This window comes from Palaemon carinicauda, unplaced genomic scaffold (assembly GCF_036898095.1).
Source record: "Palaemon carinicauda isolate YSFRI2023 unplaced genomic scaffold, ASM3689809v2 scaffold56, whole genome shotgun sequence".
NCBI classification, from domain to species: domain Eukaryota; kingdom Metazoa; phylum Arthropoda; class Malacostraca; order Decapoda; family Palaemonidae; genus Palaemon; species Palaemon carinicauda.
In genome coordinates, this window is record NW_027171827.1 from 259347 (window position 1) to 281866 (window position 22520).

Here is a 22520-nt window from a genome sequence, read left to right on the forward strand (position 1 = left end):
AAGTATGGAATAATATATAGAATATAATTTATCATAAAATATAATATTGTATACGATATATTATATAATATACGATATACCAAAAATATACCAATAGATATTTGAAATATTAAAGATAATAAATGATAGAATATGGTATGATATAAAATGAAATATGAAAATGAAATATTTAAAATATATAAATTATATATTATTTAAAATAGTATATAATAGGAATTAGATAAAAAAGATAAATATTATGTATAAGATATAATATATAAAATATAATTTATTATATAGAATATATATACATACATATATTATACACACATATATATATATGTATATATATATATATATATATATATATATATATATATATATATATATATATATATATATATATATATATATATATATATATACATTTATATTCTATGTATTATATTTTATATATAATATTTATCTTTTCAAAATGTATTATATAGAATATATATATATATATATATATATATATATATATATATATATATATATATATATATATATATATATATATATGTGTGTGTGTGTGTGTGTGTATTTGACATTTTGATAGTTTATATCTAGGCCTATCCTTAAAACACTACCACAATCCATACATAGTGGGAAAGAAAAACTGTAAAAACTGTTTCGTAAACTTGACCGATATTCAAATAAGCATAGATAATAACATTGTATCGATATCTCTTATTAAGTACGTTAGATGCCAATAGCCCTATCTCTTGACAGTGACTACTTATTTCCTCATTTCCTTTCCTCACTGGGCTATTTTTCCCTTTGGGAGCCCTTGGGCTTATAGCGTCTTGCCTTTCCAACTACAGGCTGTGGCTTAGCTTATAATAATAATAATAATAATAATAATAATAATAATAATAATAATAATAATAATAATAATAATCATAATAATAATAATAATAATAATAATAATAAGGATAATGTTAACAATCGTAATATTATTATTATTATTATTATTATTAATGATAATAATAATATTGATAATAATAATAATAAGGATAATAATAATAATAATAATAATAATAATAATAATAGTCGTAGTAGTAATGATAGTAATAATAATAATAATAATAATAATAGTTTTTCAGTGGCCAAATAAATATTACAGTAAAATCTGATTTTGTAGAGAGGTAGGCCTAAATGGATGAATATTCCATAAAGAAAACTGTGATCAACTCGTTTATTACCATAAATGACTCCTATACCCAAAGAGAAACTTCATTTCTAAAACATAATAAATAGTGGAGCCCCATTGATAAAAACTGTCCCACACATAGAAAGGATTTCACATATACTAATTGAATAAGCTTAATGTCTACTGAAGCCAAAATGGAGTTTTAGATATGTATAATAACCCACCAAGTTATCAGAACTAGACGTTCAAAAATATCTAAGAATGACTTAAAACTTGATTGTTTTCTAAGTCTAAAGTTTCTTCTTGAAAGTCTTAATATTTTCAGTCTTTCAGATGTCTAGTAGTACTGTTATAGTCTACATTTTATGATTATAATATATCTTACAGTTATATATTATTTCTATATGCATACAGCATCAAATTTGTATAATACAGTCAAATTACAGATTAATTTTAGAAAATAAAAATGAAAAAGGTTTAGAAAATTTTTTTATATAGTCTACATTTTTATATTTATATATTACAGTGTAAATACAGTTTAATTCTAGAAAATAAAAAAAGTTTAGAAAATGTTGTAATATAGTCAACATTTTATATTTCTATATATCAGAGCCTCTATTCTAATATATCTCACAGATATATATTACTTATATATGCAACCAGCATCAAATTTGTATATTACAGTGTAATTACAGTTTAATCTTAGAAAATAAAAAGTTTCTTTATTTAGAAAATCCAAAATCCTGCTCGAAATCTTAAAGAAGAAGACGACTGGCGCCTTGTGTCACGTGACTTCTGTGTTTACAATCGTAAACAAATAGTGACTTTGTGTCTGGTGGTCAGCAATTTGTCTTATTTTAAGGTAAATTATTAATAATTTTAACGTTATATCCCATCTTATATATCAGCAGGATAACTGTGAGCAATGTGGGAGAATAGTTTGTTGAATATAATGTGTAAATATGAGTGAAAAGTGTCTAGAAAGACGCCAGTTTAGATTGTCGAGAGGAAAATACTGGTTAAGCCATAGTGACTTAGTGTTTGGTGGTCAGCGATTTGTCTTGTTTTAAGGTAAATTATTAATAATTTTAACGTTATTTCCTATCTTATATATCAGCAGGATAACTGTGAGCAATCTGGGAGATTAATTTGTTGAATATAATTGGTAAATATGAGTGAAAAGTGTCTAAAGACGCCAGTTTAAATTGTCGATTGGAAACATTGAGAGGAAAATACTGGTTAAGCCAGTCGTAATTTAACGATAAATTCATATTATTACGTATAAAATATCTTATGTAAATATTATTTTGGATCATTATAAATAATATTTCCCCCCATTAGAATATATTTTATAAGAAATAAGGAAGCTTAAGCCTTTGTAGAATGACGGACAAAGCCTTTACGTACATTTGCGGTACGGAAATCTTACTTCAATTAAATTTCCCATGGCCTAGGACGTATGTACCCGTGTTTTTCGTGCTATAGATCCCTCCTCCCGTATTTAATAGAACGTATATACGGTTAGATTGCTCTTCCGAATGAACACCAATGTAATCACTTAATGGTCTTCTGGTGAAAGTATCGAATACAATATACCGTTTTGGTAAAGTTTTACTGTATTACAGATTCTCATTTCGAACAGAAAATGGTTTCATTGTAGTGTATTACAGGGCAATGTAACCTAGGAAAACAACTACTGTTTCTTATAGAAAAAATTACGCTCTCTTCGAAAATGACACTCGTTCCCGTCGCAAATTAATAGTTTCAGAAATATATATACATCTATATTCTCCAATAATGGGGGACTTTTGGGTGGGGAAAACATACTGGGGAATCGATATATAAACATAAAACAAGCCTTTTCTTTTCTATACATTACCTTCTTGAAATTATAATAACCGGAGGAAAATACAAAACAGTATATCTGGATAAACTTTGGAGGCTCCGTTACAAAGATTGTGTCATGAAAAAATACAGTAACCAGTGCTGCCAACGTCAGATGTAGATCAAATGTTATTTTGTGACCTGTCATACTACTAGGCTAGGTTAGGTGGGTTTGTTAGGTTCTGTGCCCTTTTTGTACTTTTTATATATTGAGTAAAACTTATATGGAGAAATTATTTAAAATACATATGGAAATATCTATCATTACTATCTTTAGTAATGTCAGCGTGCTGTTGGTAACTCTGTGTACCATACGTCAACGTTGGTAACACTGTGTATTATTGGTAAAGTTGCTAATGTTATCGTTCGTTCGTAAGAGAAGTGACACCGTGCAACTCAAAGTTATCCGAATTGGTTGATCTGTTTGTTTCCGATTGAAATGAACATCAAATTCTGTTAATTCACGTTATTTACTACAGGAAAACAATTATATATCGTTTCCCCAGTATGTTTTCCCCACCCAAAACCCCGAGTTCCCACTGGGGGTCCCCCATTATCGTAGGATATAGATGTATATATATTTCTGAAACTATTCATTTGCGACGGAAACGAGTGTCATTTTTGAAGAGAGCGTAATTTTTTCTATAAGAAACACTAGTTTTTTTCCTAGGTTACATTGCCCTGTAATTCACTACAAAAATACCTTCATTTTACCTGTGCACTGTTTGGAGGTTTTCATTTTACCTCTGCACTGTTTGGATGTTTTATTTTTACTTGTGCACTGTTTGGAGGTTTTTGTTTTACCTGTGCGCTGTTTGGATGTTTTATTTCTATCTGTGCACTGTTAGCAGATTTTCTCTTTACCCCGTGCACTGTTCGGAAATTCCTCAAACCCCACAATTAAGAACAAGAATTACGGAGCCTTTGTATATCAGAGGCCAGTTCCTCCCATTTGGATTAAAAATTGATATCAACTAACCTAAATTCTCCCCCTTAACCTAACCTACAAGCTGTGTCCTTACCCACTTACCTAACAGGGTTCTAACGCCCCCTTGCGGCCCCCTTACACTGCCGTATTCAAGTTAGCCGTAATCATACATACAGGTGGCCGCTATCATACATACTCCCCATCAAATGCAACAGGGTTAAAATTATAGAACAGTGCAATAAAGGGTTTGTAAAAAATCAGACTTAAATGTATTTTTTTTTACGGTTTGATAATTTTTGTTAATGATTTCTAGCAGAAATCCATAGTTTTTGAGATATGGTGAGTCGACTTCTATAACTGAAAGGTAAGGGTTAGTGCAAGGTATTTTCATCATTTACGTTCGAAATACTTTAAAATATGCCGTGTACAAGTTTAATGTATGCTATTGAGATAAACCTTTTTAAACTTTGTTGTTTCTGCCAGTCTTCTTAATAAAAAAGTTACTGTTACTATAACCGAGTAATAGTAATGTTGGTGAATGTAGTTTGTTGGGACAGGGTAAGTATAAAGAACATGGTAGTCTAAAGGTCAGGGCTGTCGTCCATCGAACTACAAAGGCTCCTAGTAATGAAACTGTGAAAAAAACTGAAGCAATTGTTTGCTAGGACCTCTGGATGCATAGAGAATGGGACTTGCCATCCCAATTTGTATGGAGTCATTTGTAGCAGCCTGCATCTTATCAGAAATATCTCCTTTTTCAATTAAGCTAATGATTCATTGGTTTTTGTTCTGCCTTATCAGAAATATCTCCTTACTCAATTAAGGTAGTGATTCATTGGTTTTTTATCTGCCTTATGCTCGCTTTGCTCGCTATTAAACATTATTTCATTGTTCCCACGTTCTGGCAAGCGGAACATGTTTCATTATGTGCATTAGCCCCCAGGGCTAGTATTTCGGTGTCAGTTATCAGTTATACAAACTTAGAATTTGATTACCTCGGTTATTATTACGCAGCGATTCATGGTTATGAGAAATCCATATTTTTCATATAGGCCTATTTTATAATTCCAAAATTTAGGATTAAAAAACTACATTTTTAAAAGGGAAACAAATGCAAGAGCACCATCTAATCTAGAACCCGTTTACGTTGTTGGGCGGAGGGATTCGCCTTTCCATCGGCCCCTCCTTGGTTTTCTTCTTTATTCTAATTCTTTTATTTTCTTCTCTCTTTTTTTCCACATTTAATAGATATATTCTTTTCTTTTCTCTATTCCTTCTTTCTTGAACAGCACGTTTCCTATTATCTTCTTCTTTTCTTCTTCATACGGCTGTTGCAATTCCACTATGTTTCTTCTTTTGTCGCTGAGGTCTGGACAGTCAAGAATAACTGCCCCACATAGTTTGCATTCTACCCTACCTCCCGCTTCATGTCTTTTCCTGTCGTTTAATTTCAAACAGTTGGCCCTAGCTCTATATATAATAATAGAATTAGGTTTGTTATCATAAAACATTTCTTCTCCTATTTGCCCTTTTTCTTGTTCGTATATTTCTAAACTATTTTTCTCTTTTATCTCATCCCTCCACTTTTTACCATCTACTTCTCTAATTTTGGCCTTGAGCTCTTCTTTTCCCATTCTCCTAAAGGTTCTATCGTTCATTTCCATATCTTTAATCCATTTCCTAGTCTCTTTCATCCACCTGTTATTTTCATTTTCTTTCATTTCTTCCAGAATTATCTTCAGCAAATCATTTCTCCCCTCTTCTATCCCTTTCACAAACCTTAGCCTTCCTCCTGCTATCCTAGTCTTCATTTCGGATATTCCTATCTCTCCCCGAAGTGTTGCTACTGCTGCATATGATGGTGCTCCCAAAATTTTTCTTCTTACTCCGTTTTCAATCTGCTGTAATCGTTTTATTTCACTTTCTGTTACGTTCATTACTGCCGTGCCATACAGTATTCCGGGTAAGGCTACATTTTTCCAATATGGTTTTCCTATTAGTATTATGTGGCAGCTTTTCGTAATAATTGAGTAGGTTAAGTTGGCTAGCTTTTCTGCCTTTTCCATCATTTTCTTTTGTTTTTTAAACATATTTCTTTTCCCTTCTATCTCTATTCCTAAATATTTATGCTATCTGTTACTTTAATACCCTCTATTTCTTCCGGTTTTTCTTTCATATTATGTATGATAATATGACTTATTTTTGTTTATTTCTAGCCCACAATCTTTACATATTTCTACTAGTATTTTTGTTTGCTTCAGCATCTACTATATTTTTTGCTACAATTAGACCGTCATCTGCCAAGAACAATGCCCTAATCCTTATTATTTCGTTTTCAAAGCCTTTTCCTTTTCTTTCTAATTCATTTATTATTTTACAGTATATGTAATTAGTTTAAATAGAGTAGTTGACCCTGTACATCCCTGTTTTATCCCACTCGTTACTTCAAATTCTTTATCTAATTCATATCCTATGTTTATTTTGGTTTTGTCTCCTTCGTAGATTTCTTCCAATGTATCTATTACATTTGGGTGTATTCTGTATTCTTTCATAATTTCTATTATTTTTTCCCTCTTTATTGAGTCATAGGCGTTCTTGAAATCTATTGAAATTACATTAAACTTTCCTTCCTTTTGTAGCTTTCTTCTACACAGTATTGTAAAATAAATATGTTGTCTTCTACTCTTCCTCCTTTTGTGAACCCGGCTTGCGTTTCTTTCATCTCCATATTTCTCTCAAGTTGTTCTTCTATTTCATCTTTCATGAGGGCCATAAATATTTTGTATGAGGCATTTGTAAGGGAAATTGGTCTTAGATCTTTTAGTGTGGGTTTCTTTACATTTTTTATCATTTTTGTTTTAGACTTTTTCCACTTTTCGGGCTTGTTCTTCTCCTCCGTTTCATTTTGAAGGCACTTTGTAATGATTTCCAAACATTTGCTGTCATTAGCTATAGTTTTATATAATTCTGGTTTCAGTTCATCTGGACCTGCTGCCTTTTTATTTTTCATTTTTCTTAAAATTTTCTCAACTTTCTCCTATGTCAAGTTGGGAATATTCATTGGTGTTATCTTTCTTGTTATTGGTGATATCATATCCATGTGCTCTGTTATTTCTATAGGGAATGAGTGTCCTAATGAATTTTTTTCTTTTTCTATTTCCTTTAATTTTTCTATATAACTTTGTCTTTCTTCACTATTCCATACCTCTTTCATTTTATTTTCGTGCATTTTATAAATGTTTTCCCCCCAGAACCTATCTATCTGTTCCTCTGCTACTTCTTTGGATAGTTTTTCCCCATTTTTATCATATAATTGTATTTCTTCTTCCTTTTCCTTTTTCCCTTTTAGGTTGTCAATATTTTTGAATATCTTGTTCCTAGCCTTCCTTACTTCATTAGCCTTCTTTTCATTTTCCCACAATGCTTCCTTTATTATAACCTGCGTTCTCTCTTCTTGTTGTTTATGCAGCAGAAACGCTCTTTCCCTTTCTTCTCCTGTCAGGTATCGCTTTTCTCTGTTAAGTTTTTTCTCTTTTTTATTTCCTCTCTGATTTCATTGGTCATCCACTCTGGTTCTATCTTTGCTTTCTCTTCTCCAGACTTTGGTTCTATCTTTGCTTTCTCTTCTCCAGTTGTTCTCCGTCTGTACTTTGCTTGTAGCTTTCTTTTTGCTGACTCTTCTACAACTTCATCAAATTCATCCATCCTTGTGATTTCTCTGTTCTCTAGATTATTTTTTAATTCTTCCCTGTATTCCCTAAGACTTTCTTCGTCTGTTTTGTAATATATACTTTCTTTCCAAAATCCTTTTTTTGTAGTTTTCTATCTTCGCTTTGACGCTGACCTCTTTCTATCTTCGCTTTAACGCTGACCTCTACCTCAATCAGATTATGGTCAGATATATCTACTTTATCTTTTTCTTCATCTATGTTCATCTCATTGAAGTATTCATACATTTCTTTATTTACCAACACCAAGTCTATGGCACTTCTTTGATCACCTCTCTCCCATGTATATGTTCCTTTGCATTTCTCATCTACATTTAATTATATAAGGTTTTTATCGTTTATTACCTCGAGTATTTTCTTTCCGTTTTCATTCTCCTCTTGGTATCCCAAGAAGCCTAGATGACCATTAAAATCTCCCATTATAATTAGTGCTTCATCTTCCTCTACTTCCTCAATTTTTTTCTCTAGCTCTGCTCGTATCACTACGTTTCTCTCCCTTCCCTATCCCCGCCACAATCCATATATACTACAATAAGTCTCACTTTCTTTTTAAGGATATTCCCTTTTACATCCAATATATCTAAGTTCTTCGATTGAACTTTTTCCATTTCTATATCCTTGTCGTCTTTGTATATCACCATTAACCCCCCTCTTTTTTTATCTTTAAAATCCCTCATACTCTCCTTCTTAATTGTACCATCACTTATATTAATCTTATCTATTTTTTGTTGTGTTTCAGTTAGCACTACTATGTTGATATCAAAGCTATCGTTTAGGAGACTCTCCATTTCCATGTATTTTTGCTTTGTTAAGCCTTGTATATCTATCATTTTGAAACTAATTCTCTTATTCTTTTCCGTTGGGCTGTCGCGTGATCCATATTCATTCCTTTTTCTGTTCCCCTTTTGCATTTCTTGTGGTTCTATCTCTACCTCCTTTCTCTGGCCCCCTGTTCTCTGAGGAGTTTTCCGTTTTTTATCATCCAGCCATTCTCCATTATTTTGTTTTTCTTTGAGCTCTTCCCTAAGTTTTGACATAACCTCTCTTTCCTTTTTCGTCATGTCCTTTGTTATACCTACTCTTTTTTTCAAAGGATTCTGTTCATGTTTTAGTTTCTTAGCACTTTTTAGGATTTTCCACTTCATTTCTTCATTCTTAAATTTAATAAGCACTGGCCTAGGTCGTCCCCTCCCCCGCCCTCATTTCGCTTCCCTAGCCTTATTACCTGTTCCATCTCTATCTGCTCTAGCTCTAAACTATTTCTGAAAATATCCTGACACCAATTAGTATCCTCTGTTTTTCTTTCCTCTGCTTCCTTCCTTTCACTTTCTGGTACATTATACAGCACTAAATTGCATACTGTACTCTCCTTTTTTCCTCCTCTTCTTCTAGTTCCTGCAATACTTTTGATTGAACTACTTCTACCTGATTTTGCCTTACATCTCCAAATTCATTCTGGCTAAACCTGTTATTTACTGTACTTACAACCTCGTCCATTATTTCATTCTTTACCTTCCTCGGCACCTCTTCGACAATCTCTGCTCTCATTTTTGACCATTTTTCTTCTATTTCTCTCGGCTTTTCGTTCAACATTTTATTTATTTCTTCTAGATCTTTCATTTTAAATATTAAACTTAGCCGGTGAATATATAAATAGCTGACGTCTCCGACGGCCCGACAGATTCCAAAAACTCGCGAGCGATCGCCATGAAGGTTGCGGGTGTGCCTACCAGCGCCGACTATCGTCCAGATACCGCATATACTTCTCAACCACTCCAGTTCTTCTCTGTCGGTCTTGCCGACAAGTTGGTTCCGCTCGCTTTAGACCTCGAGTTTTCGACCGAATTGGTGAAGTACTTTGTTTTGGTTGTTTTATTGGCTTTCGCTGTGTTGGTGTGTTTCTTCAATAAAACTCTTGAAACCCTTTTTTGGCTTGTGTTTCTTGTTGATGAACTTGGCTTTAATTTGGATTTTCTCTGGTTGTTCATAATGGCTGACCCTTCTCCTGTATATCACAAGTGTGCGAGAGATTGTAACAAACATCTTCCCAAGGCCTCTATCGACCCTCATACTGTTTGTTCTAATTGCCGGGGTAAATCCTGCCAATTAGGAGATCGGTGTGAGGAGTGCTTGGTCTTGTCGGAATTCGAGTGGCTAGAGTATGAAAAGTATACTCGTAAGCTCGAAAGAGATAGGGTGAGGAGAAGCTCATCTAGATCTCTGGAATTTTCCTCCTCCCATGCCCCTGAACCTAATCCTTCCCCTGTAGTGGTTGTTCCTGAACCCCCTGCTAGCACTCATGAACCTTCAATGCGTGATATGTTTTTAGCGATTCAAGCATTAGGTGAAAAGGTTGAATCCTTAGCCTCGGACAGGAATCAACTTATGTCCGATGTTAAGTTGTTGAAGTGTCAAAGTGGTAAAGCAGAAAATCTAAGTGGTAAAGTGAAAAGTGCGCGAAATGTGTTTAGTGTTGCGACCGAGGGTTCGTCTGTTCGTGCTTGTCGCTCCCCTAGTCCGAGACCTCTTTCAGGCTCCCCTGCACCAGGGAGAAGTAATGTCGTAGGACTTAAGGGGGCGAGAGGTGTAAACCGACGTACAGACGTTCCCTCTTTGGTATCAGACGTTTCTCATCAAGAACGTCCTTACCATAAGACGGGTGAGACTAAGTTCTCCTCGTCCTCCGACGACTTGTCGCATAAGAAACCTTGGCGCAAGGTTTCTTGGCCCTTAAAGCGCAAGTCAGTCCCTTCAGGACAGGTCCAGCGTCCTGGCTGTAGCCATTGGGGCAGCTCTGACCACTTGCAGTCATCGGATGACTGTTCGCCTGTTAAGCGAAAACGTAACACGGAGTCCGAGGGTCTCGGTAGGGGCAATGTTTTGCCTGCACAGATGTTACCGACGTCACGGCCCGTTCTGACTCCCGTTGACCCGAAGTGGGTTGTCCTGCGGGACATGCAGTCTAAGCTTTCCTCCCTTATGGAAGATTATGAGCATGAACAGGTTCACGATGATCCTTTGCTTGCGGTTCGCCAGTGCGATGAGCGTGACTCTGGCCTTCAGCCGCCTAAACGAGTGTTTTATCGTCCGTATGATGTTAGTGCTAACGTTTCTAGTGCTTTGAAACGCGATGCTGGTCGTGTTCCTCGTCATTCACGTCAGTCACGTGACGTGGAACCCCCTTTGCCGCAGTCTCGAACTGACGTTCAGCAGCTGTCACCGCAGCCCCGCACTGACGTTCGCCGACCGACTCCGTTGCCTCGACGTGACGTTGAGCGTCTGTCGCCGCAGTCGGAAGTTGTTTTTCCTGCTCAGACCCTGCAGTCAATGCAGTCTCGACGTGATGTCGAACGACAATCAACTCAGGCTGTTGTTGTTTGTCAGTCACAAGACTTTCAGTCTTTACAGCCGCGGCGTGACGTCGTTTCCTCAGCTGTTGCTGCTGATCCGTCGCTTGTTGACATAGCCTGTCAAGCGTTGCCTCCTCGGCATGTCTCTCCGTATCACAAGACTCTGCAGTTGTCGGACGAAGTTCCGTCGGATGAGGAAGTCGTTGATCCCCTTCCAACTGATATGCCTTTGGGGACTTTTTCGGATGGAGAGGAGCCTAAAGTTGCTCAGCCCTCTCTTGATTTTGAAAAGATCATGCTTATTTTTAAGGAACTTTTTCCTGATCATTTTGTGACTGCTGCTCCTCGTTCGCCCCCATCAGAGTTCACGCTGGGCCTAGCTGCTTCGACGGCGTCGTTCACTAAGCTAGTGCTCTCTCGCTCTTCTAAGAGAGCTTTGCGTTTACTAGGCGACTGGTTGATGACCAGGAGGAGTTTGGGGAAGTCAGCTTTTGCTTTTCCCCCTTTTAAACTGGCTTCTTGCGCGAGCGTCTGGTATGACACGGGAGAAGTTCTCGGCTTGGGAGTACCTGCCTCTGCCCAGGGAGACTTCTCAAGCCTCGTAGACTCTCCTCGTCGTCTGGCCATGAGACGCTCGAAAGTTTGCTGGTCCTCTTCAGACCTAGATCATCTCCTCAAAGGAGTTTATCGGGCCTTTGAAGTTTTCAACTTCTTGGATTGGTCGCTGGGAGCCTTGAGCAGGAAGATCTCTTCGGCTGACCGTGATGTCTCTGTGCAAATTATGTCCTGCATGGACAAAGCTATCCGTGATGGCTCTAATGAACTCGCTGCTACTTTTACGGCAGGAGTCCTTAAGAAGAGGGAGACTCTTTGTTCGTTCCTGTCTGCAGGAGTAACTCCTTATTAAAGGTCAGAGCTACTCTTTGCGCCGTCGTCTTCTGCCCTGTTCCCACAGCAGTTGATTAAGGATATCGCAGCGTCTCTAGTGCAGAAGGATACCCATGACTTGATGGCCACGTCTGCGCGTAAGGCTGCTCCTTCGTCCTCTTATGTTGTTAGACCTAAGTTCGATACTCCAGCGACGAGATTTATCCCGCCCTTTCGTGGCAGAGCTCCCAGTAAGGGAGGCTCTCGTGCCGATAGTAAGAGAGGTAAGAGGAGAGGATCTAAGTCCTCCCGTGGCAGAGTCTGACTGCCCACGTCCTCAGACAGCGGTAGGGGCCAGATTAACCAACTTCTGGCAGGCCTGGGAGAAGAGGGGTGCAGACCGGGAGTTTGTTTTGTTGCTAAAGGAGGGGTACAAAATACCTTTTGTACGGAGACCTCCTCTAGTAAAAGTCCCTATAGACCTCTCTCCCAGGTATCGAGAGGAGTCAAAAGAGACAGGCATTACATCTGCAGGTGTCTCAGTTGCTAGAGAAGGGGGCGGTGGTGAAAGTCTCGGACCTTCAATCACCGGGGTTTTACAACCGTCTCTTCCTAGTTCCAAAGCATACAGGAGGTTGGAGGCCAGTGCTGGATGTCAGTGCTCTCAACGTGTTTGTTGTCAAAACAAAATTTACGATGGAGACCACCAAATCCGTTCTGGCAGTAGTCAGAGAGGGAGACTGGATGGTCTCTCTCGACTTGCAGGATGCGTACTTCCACATTCCTATACCCAGATTCTCAGCCGTATCTGAGGTTTGTATACAGGAATGTGGTGTACCAATTCCGAGCACTGTGTTTCGGCCTCAGCCCTGCTCCTCTTGTTTTTACGAGGCTCATGAGAAATGTAGCAAAATTCCTACATTTGTCGGGGATTCGAGCCTCCCTGTACCTGGACGACTGGCTGCTCAGAGCATCGTCCTGTCATCGCTGTCTGCATGACCTTCAATGGACGTTGGATCTTGCAAAGGAGTTGGGCCTATTGGTGAACATAGAGAAGTCTCAGCTGACTCCCTCCCAAATGATTCTCTATTTGGGGATGGAGATACAGGGTCTAGCTTTTCGGGCTTTTCCGTCTGCCAACAGGATAGAGCAAGCCTTGCTCAAAGTCCGTCTCATGCTAGAGAAAGACCATTGCTCTGTGAGAAGTTGGATGAGCCTTCTAGGGATGCTGTCATCCCTGGAACAGTTTATCTCTCTAGGGAGACTTCACCTTCGCCCTCTCCAGTTCCTTTTAGACTCCCATTGGAACAAGGACAAAACTTTGGAGGCGGTCTCGATCCCGATCTCCGAGCCAGTCAAGACTTGCCTGAGCTGGTGGGACAGCAATATACGTCTTCGAGAAGGTCTGTCCCTGGCAGTCAAGAACCCAAACCATGTCCTGCTTCTTTATCAAGTGCTGAGTAACGGGTTTCAGGCCCTTATAACGCCCGTGAGGGGAACACTACAGGGCGGGACATCCTTTCATCATCAGTTTGTTCTGTTACCCCTCCAATGGCAATATCGCTTGTGTGAGGAGTGCTGCCTGTTACCTAAAATTCACAATCGAATTTAGGAAAGATTAAAAAACTATCTCCAGACAAAGCTTGTTTCAATTTTTGAAATGCATCATCATGTGAACTAAACTTTTTGTATACAGTGATACCTCGGTACTCGACCATAATCCGTTCGAGATCCGTGTTCGACCTCCGATTTGTTCGAGTACCGAATTTTTTTTCCCCATAAGAAATAATGGTATATATTCTATTCCGTTCCCAAGCACTCGAACAGGCCCAAAATATTAATAAAACGTGTACCTAAACAACAATAATTATCTAAATGTGTATGAAATTGGTCAGAAAATCCTATAAAACAATTTTAAACCATTTACTGTACTAAAATAAAACAATTTTAAACCATTTTCTGTACTGTAGTGAACATACCTATGAGCAGCGGTTCGATGGCATACAGGGATGGATGTGGAGAGGATGGAAGGGGGAGGTTACTGCTTGGAAGGAGAGTCCCCTTCCATGATGTGGCGGGGTAGTTCTCCTTCAGGAGTTGTTTCTCTCTCCAATGAAAGGGTGGGCAGATCTATTTCAGGGGTTTCTTCTCTTCTTTGTCTCTTCTTTGGAGGAGAAACAGGCTTTGATGTAGCAGCTTTCTTTTCTTTTGTGAAAAACTGGTCTATTGTTAATTGTTTCTTCCTCCTCTGCAGTATTCTTCGAAAATGATACATGACACTATCATTAAACATATGCACTGCCCGGTTTGCTACTGCAATTTCTGGGTGGTATTTTTCAGCAAAAGCCTGCACATCTGCCCACTTGGAACAAATTTCATTGATGAGAGAACTTGGAACATCCTCCCTTACCTCATCCTCTTCTGAAGATTCCTGCTCCACAATCAGATCCTGCTGCTGTTGTTGTTGCAGGTGCAACAATTCCTCCACAGTCAACTCGGTAGAATGGCTTTCTACAAGCTCATCAATATCATCCTTGTCGACCTCAAGCCCCAAACTCCTGCCCATGACAACAATTTCCTCAACGACATCAGTGTCATCAGAAATTACAGGGGTAGCAGTGCTTGGACCCGCCTCTGGTTGGAAACCTTCAAACTCCCTCTCTGTGACACATGATGGCCACAGCTTACGCCAGGCAGAGTTCAATGTCCTATAGGTCACACCTCGCCAAGCTTGGTCAATCATGTTAACAGAGTTGAGGATGCTGAAGTGTTCCTTCCAGAATTCCTTTAGGGTCAACTTCGTGTCACTGGTCACTTCAAAACACTTTCTGAAAAGGGCCTTGGTATAGAGTTTTTTGAAGTTTGAAATGACCTGTTGGTCCATGGGCTGGAGTATGGGAGTAGTATTGGGGGGCAAGAATTTGATTTTGATAAAGCTGTATTCTTCTTTCAAGTCATCCTCGAGACCTGGAGGATGTGCAGGAGCATTGTCCATAACCAGAAGACATTTCATTGGCAAGCTCTTTTCAATGAGGTAAGCCTTAACCTGGGGGGCAAACACTTCGTTTATCCACTCAGTAAAGAATTGTCTTGTGACCCAAGATTTAGTGTTCGAGCGCCACATAACTGGTAGTGCACTTTTACAAATATTATTTCGTTTGAACACCCGGGGGTTGTCCGAGTGGTACACTAACAAGGGTTTGATCTTGCAATCGCCACTTGCATTTGCACACAGCAACAATGTTAGCCTATCTTTCATTGGCTTGTGACCTGGCATCTTCGTCTCGTCCTTGGTAATGTACGTATTGGCTGGCATTTTCTTCCAAAATAACCCAGTCTCATCACAATTAAAGACTTGTTGTGCGATCAAATTTTGTTCATTTATGTACCGATCGAATTCCCCCACGTATTTATCGGCTGCAATTTGATCCGAACTAGCTGCCTCCCCATGCCTAGTAACACGATGAATACCTGTTCTATTACGAAACTTTTCAAACCAACCCCTGCTCGCTTTAAATGTAAATGAATCACTTTCACTGGTACTCGGACTTTTCTTCACTAATTCTTCATAGATATGCAACGCTTTTTCACAAATGAACGCTTCACTAACACTTTCCCCGGCCAACTGTTTTTCTTTAATAAATATTAAAAGCAACTTTTCCATCTCCTCAATCACTTGTGGCCTTTGCTTAGTTACCGCCGTAACTCCCGTTGCAACATTCGCCTTCTTAATCATTTCTTTATGCTTTAAAAATGTAGAAATGGTCGACTTCGCCATTCCGTATTCTACCGCTAAATCGGACACTCGTACACCATTCTCATATTTCGCTATAATTTCCTTCTTCAACTCGATCGTTGTTCGCACTGTTTTCCTCTTCTCCTTCCCCTTAACACTCATTACTTTCTTGGGACTCATTATGAAAGCTAAAAAAGCAATTAAAAGCACTGAAAATCACTAAATCACAACGAATGCTGATCGCGCGTTGTCTGAGTGACGCTCTCGAGAGAACTGATGCTTCCCGAACAAGCGAGAGTGGCCGAGATGGCGCGATCATCACAAAGCCCATGCGGTCGTCACGTGTTCGGCTGGTCGAGTACCGAATTTTTGGTCGAGCACCGCAGCAAAAATTTCTCGAAAATTTTGGTCGAACTCCGAATTGTTCGAGTATAGAGTCGTTCGACTACCGAGGTATCACTGTACTTATTCACTTAAACAAATACTTAGGAAAGTAATTTAAACAGCATTAACACACATATTAATATAATTATTAACATCTTACAATTAACAATAAACACGCTGAAGGTGGCAAGCCAAATAGTACATTCGTATGTTAGACCGGTTTATAATTAAATAGAATTCCTGTTGACGAAAGGACCTCATCCAAACGTAGACGAAGCGAGAAAGTCCTATTCAGTGAATATGTTTAGCTCGTAACCACTCTGTCCTAAAAATATGAACAATATCACTATTAGTGACATGGAAACAGCAAGTCAAATTAAATTTCCCCAGAATTATTCACAATTAAGCTGAAAAACTTTTACAGGGCTTCGCACAAATAGAATTAACCAAAGCCATAAACATAATAAATGCAACCTTGGACACAAATAACCTGGAAATTTTATATGAATAAATTGACTCAAAAGGACCAAGAATAGTTGTTTAATAATTAAGGATTTAGCAAGACCTTTACTTAAATATAAATGAAAGTGCTGGCAATAACAAGGAATCAAACTAAAACCTGCTTCCTTCGGTTAAACCCCATACCTGTTATTGTCCAGAGAGGCATATAAGTGGAAGTGACGACGACATTCACCACAAGAGCACGTTGCAGATAAAGGAGCCAATTTTTCGACACATCAAGCTAGGACTCCACTTGGGCTCAATCACACATAACGATGGTGAATACATCACAGTAAACCCTTGGCCATAACTCGAGGACGAGGACTTCAGAACTGTATACGTCTCTACGTGGCACATGGTCGTGGCAAACTAATAGAAGAAGATATCCAGTGGTCCAGTGGGGTTTTTACAACATCCACATATTGTACATATTCCTCACTGTATTATTATTGATGAAGAAACACATCTGCGAAAAACACTTGAAAACGAAGATTAGTAATTTCACAGAAGGCTTAGAGGAGGAGTTGTTGCCATACTGTCGTCGGAGAGATGTCTTTGCTTCTGTCTTACAGTACATAACCATATCGGCTTGTATAGTTATAACAAGGTAATAAGGGAACCAATGGAAGTGGGTTAAAAATGAAAAACAAGCTAATTCAATACCAACTTAAAACTATCAAACAACCACCTACTCCCTTTGAGTCAAAATACAAGGTTAATACAAACAAATATGGAAAGTTACGATTTATATTCGTAATTTTCTGGACATCATGTTCTCGCGTCCATTAAAAATTCTGCTTTCCAAGCTTATCCAAAGGGCATGAGATTTTCCACAAAGCTTTGTAAAACGCCTGTAATAAGATGCTACCCCTAAAAAGGAACTAACTTGTTTACGGGTTTCCGGACGAGGATAAGTCCTAATCATCTCTACTTTGTCTACCATAGGGCTTACGCCCTTGTTACTGATTATATGACCCAGAAATTAAACTTCTGGCTGAAATAGCTGACACTTGGCTATGTTGTCCTTCAAATTATGACGTCTCAAGGCTTTGAGTACTTTAACAAAATTAGTCATATGTTCTACAGTTTTTCCTAGGATAATTGTATCATCTAGATAAATCAACACAGCATTTCCTACCAATCCAGAAAATACGCTCATCATTGCACAAGAAAAATGTGCTGGCACATTCTTTAAACCAAAGGGTAATGTATTAAAGGAATATAATAAATCACCTGCAACAAATGCAGTTTTTTCTTTACTCTTGGGATTGAGTGCAATTTGGTAATACCCTGATTTAAGACCTAGGGTAGAAAACAACGTATTATTTCTGACTTTACATAGAATTTCTTCAATGGATGGCAAAGGGAACAAATCGCCTTTCGTTACACTATTTAGCTTACGGTAATCTACACATATGCATAAAGCGCCAGAATTTTTCTTTACAATTACGATAGGAAATCGCCAGGTGGAATCGGAGACCGAGGTTATTCCATTCTCTTTCATCTCTGCTAACTGTATTTACCTCAGTCTGATATGGAAAGGGCACTTGATAAGGATAAGTTACGACTGGCGGACTGTCTCCCGTATGTATATGAAAAGGCATAAAGTCACAATATCCAGGTGGTTCCTCAACCATTACAAATACATCTTGATATTCCAAAATTTGGGCAAGATTAAATTGATATCTATCAGGTGTTAAACTACGTCCCAAATTCTTCAAAGCGCATGCGTGTTCTGATGAGGTACTTTGCTGAATGGCAGTGTTAAACACTAAATTGACATTCGTCTCAACCCATGCTATGAGCTTAGTTTCCCTAAGTAACACTGGTATAGATGTAAACTTATGAAACAGTACTTTAATTTTCCCATTCTCAATTTGAACTACCGAGCATTAAATTAGTGTCAAAATCTACGTGGGGCATAAGGATGCCAATTCCATTCTTGAACTCTCTGTTACATACATTTAATTCTAACACTACAGCAGAAGAGGGATCAATACACATTTCTTGGGAAAGTCTAAGTTCACACTTATCAGAAACATTATCAACAGGTTCTATTACCGGGGCTACTGATGCAACTGTCCGTCCAATGGGTAGGATGCGATCCCTCAAAGTTACAGTTAATCCCTCAGGAGAGGAAAGTACTTTTAATCCTAGTAACCAGATTGCGTCGGAACCAAAAATGACATCAATGCCCGTAATGCCTGACTCGGGGACAACATAGAAATCATGAATAAGTTTTTCTTCCCCTAGCTCAAAAGACTGTGAACAAAAACTGTTTATAAAAACCTCTTTTCCTCCAAACCCTTGCCACATTAAAGGATCTTCATTCTGTATTTGGTTTACTGTAATGTGTGATTCAATAATGAGAGAAACAAATGCCCCTGTATCATCAAACAGTTTTTATAACCTGATGGGAACTTAACTTTGATAACAGGCTGCTGGAGCGTTGTCTTCAGTCTTCTTCCTATTGGGTCATCCTTGACGCTGCTGTAACCACTTGGGGTTTTGGGTCATCCTTGACGCCGCTGTCACCGCTCAGGGTTGTCCTTGGGCGGGCGGCGTCTGCCATGCCGCAGGCGGCGGCGGATGCAATGATGGGGGTCTCCACCATGGGAAGGCTTGCAGAAAACCAACCGTGGGTTGAGGGTAGTAGGGTGGTGCTCCAACCATGGGGGTTAGTCCTTCGATGACTAATGGCGTTGCTGTTGCTCCCGTGGTGGGGGTTTGAGCCGGTTTACATTGGCGGGCATAATGACCCCAATTTCCGCAGTTAAAACTGCAGTTTCTTCTGTGTTTGCGACTTATTTTTCGTCCCCTTGGGTCGAGGTTTTCTTCTTGACACTCGGACCACTTCCGGACGATTGACTTCATGAGAATGACGTTGACTGGGCCTGCTATTGTTGCTTATGTCCTTCGGAACGGGGTTTTCCTCCCTCCCATTCGGTGTGTGTATCCGACATCAAGGTTCGCACATTCTCCATGGCCCTCTCTATGGGCATGGGCTGATACAGTGTGCCCCACAAATATGTAGGAAGTTGGGATAGCATTGTTTTCCTTAACCAAGCATCTTCATTGTCCTCCAAGGCCTCCTGGGCATCCAAAAAATCTTTCAACTCTGCGGCAATTCTTGTGAAAAATTTTAAGTGCGACTCAGCTTGTTGTCTTGTCGGCTCATAGTTACACAAGTGATCGTGTAAACTGGCGGTACTCAGGCCTAATCTTCGTTGCAGGTACCATCTTAACGTTCCCCACGACGTTTGGTGGTTGAATTTCGGCTTGCTTTGCCAAGACGATCTTCTGACGTTCTGACCAGCATCTTTCTGATGTCGCGGCCTCTGTGGTACTTGGAAAAGTTTCAATTCAAAGGAACATGCGTCCTTCCTCCGGCACCAGGTTCTCGAAAACTGGTACATATTCTGTCAATGGGGGAAACGTACAGTATTGATTCACCCGTCCGTCTCTTCTTGGCTGGGGTTCGAATCCATCTTCGCTCGACCATCCATCTCTTCTTGGCTGGGATTCGAATCCATCTTCATGATGTGAAAAAAATGTTGCCAAAAACTCCCTGTAATTCTGGTCCTCCCATGCCAGCGGTTCATGGAAAAATAATTTCTCCTTCGGGCCCTATAAAATTAGTTATTCCTCCGATGTTGTTCTGGATCGTGATCATAACTTTCTCTTGTTGTTCTTCTGGAGTGCTCATTTTGTAGTCTTTTCATTCAAATTGTTGCAAAAGATATCTCATACACGTCACCACTTTTTGTCACGTGGCGGTGTGGTAACTGTGGTTTGAGGCATAAAAATATTGGAAACGAGGATAATGACAGAAGTTACTCTGTAACTTTTTCTCCAGTTTGTATATTTAACAAAAATCAATTCACATTCTAACTGAACCCATCAATTATCAGTTACGATAGCGTTGAATTATCTTGAAAATGTTTAAAATCACACATTACAAATTGAATTCAAGTTCAAAATCTTCTAGTCAGGATGTCAGAGAACTTCAAATCAATCAATCAATCAATCAATCAATGAAAATCTTCTAAGTGCTCCTTAACGGTACAACAAAAATCACAAATTTCTAGGGTCTGGCTACTGTGATGGATGCAGCGGGAAGTTAGACAGCTAGAATAAACTACATTATGCAAAAAGGATGTTTGCAAGGCCCGGATTGGCCTCAGACGACGGGACGGTACTCTTTAGCTCTACTGAATCTCTTCTGATTTTTTGGCCATACTTTCTCCTCATGTGTGGCAGGACCCAGATGGGATACCATCCGTTTGCTGTCTCATCTCCATAGCCAAGACCTGTGGGAAAAGGATAGGACTCAGCAATATGACAGATCAGCAATGGGTAGTTGTTGGGGATCAAGCAATTCAGAACTTCGAAGGCACAGATCAACAGTTTTGTGCCTGCATTCGTCTCGTTACTGTTTGCTTTCTTTTTTAATTTACCTTCTGTGACATAGGGAATCAACTTTTATATATGCTGATGGCTCCAAATCTGATGCTGGCGTTGGATTTGGAGTATACTGTATAGTAATTCTTTTATTTGTAGAAGTACACTCTCCAATATCTTCCATATTTACTGCTGAATTATATGGCATACTAACCGCTATTGGGAAAATAGCGTTGAGGGAGGAAGGCAATTTTACCATTTATAGGGATTCAAGAAGTGTCCTAAGCTTTAGAAGGTTTTAATTCTTGTAACTCTTTAGTTTTAAAGATTTTAGAGTGGCTTAAAATTATTGGCCGAAAAGGTATAACAGTTTGATTTTGCTGGGTTCCAGCACACGTAGGTGTTTCTGGAAATGAAGAGGCAGATTCACTGGCAAAGAGTGCCGCAGCCGAGTTGCTACCGAGAAGGTATCCCATTTTCTGTAATTTTTTCTACCAGCAATTAAGAATTCTATTTATAACAATTGGCAAAAGCATTGGGATAATTTAACCGAAAATAAGATGAGAGAAATTGCGATTGTTATATCCCCTTGGAGGTATAATGGGATGCCCCAAAAATGGGAGACTACTCTTTGTTGTCTCCGCATTGGTCACACTCGGATGACACACAAGTTTCTGCTGGTTGACCAACACCAACCATATTGTGACGACTGTTTGATACCCTTGATAGTGAGGCATTTGTTGACTGAATGCCCCACTTATAGCACCAAAAGAAATAGGTATCTGTTTGAGGTTCGGGGTGAGGATGGCAGGTTCATCCTTGCCAAGATCGTTGGACATGATGTGTCGTACACTTCTAGTGGCATCTTTAAATTTGTATCAGAAGCAGGTCTTCTTAACGCTCGCGAGGACGATGCTCCTGTTGCGAGCACTTCTGCTCGTGAAACGTATACGTTGATGCGTGAAGTTCACGGTTTTGCACATGAATCTCGCAATTTCATGAGCAAATTGCCGAATTTCGCCAGCAATGCTAGAGTAGATGTGTCTGAATTGCGAGCAAGTGCGGATCCAACACCTTCATCTCATCCTACTGCGTCTTCCACCTCCGGCGGAAGATCAACATCCTTCCCAGAAGGGTTCAAGGAGCCTCCTAATAGGTTTGCAAATGTTCCTAATAGTCTGAACCTTCCTCCGTGTCCGAAGGAATGTTTTCCTCTGCCTCAGAGGTTATCTCCTCCGTCAACTGGCAATCCTTCTAGGGTTTCACCCAAGAGACACTCGTCTATGGGCTTTCAGGGTGGATCTAGGGATTCAGAGCTTCCTCCTTGGGCTTCGACCTTCATGGTCAATATCCTGAACGCTCTGAAGTTTGCACCTCCACTGCCACAACCCCCTACTGTTCCAGTCAGGGCTACCCCAAGGATACTTCTAGAACCCTCGTCGAGCTCGTCAGTTGGGAGTCAGAACCCTAGAAGGAGATCGATGGCAGAGAAAGCTTGCAGATCACCTCCACCCTGATCGCGTGCTGAAGGCCAAGCCCCTGCTGATTTTTATTTGGCTAACTGGCCTTT

General features: G+C 39.2%; 1 long non-coding RNA gene across 2 annotated transcripts in view; it reads left to right on the top strand.

The window, feature by feature from the left end:
- Positions 1-2152: 2152 nt before the first annotated feature.
- Positions 2153-22520, top strand: part of LOC137637152 (uncharacterized) — a 55528-nt gene continuing 35160 nt past the window's right edge. For both annotated transcript variants that reach the window (XR_011043418.1, XR_011043419.1), the window contains exon 1: positions 2153-2242. This is a non-coding gene — a long non-coding RNA (uncharacterized lncRNA). The remainder of the gene's footprint in view (positions 2243-22520) is intronic.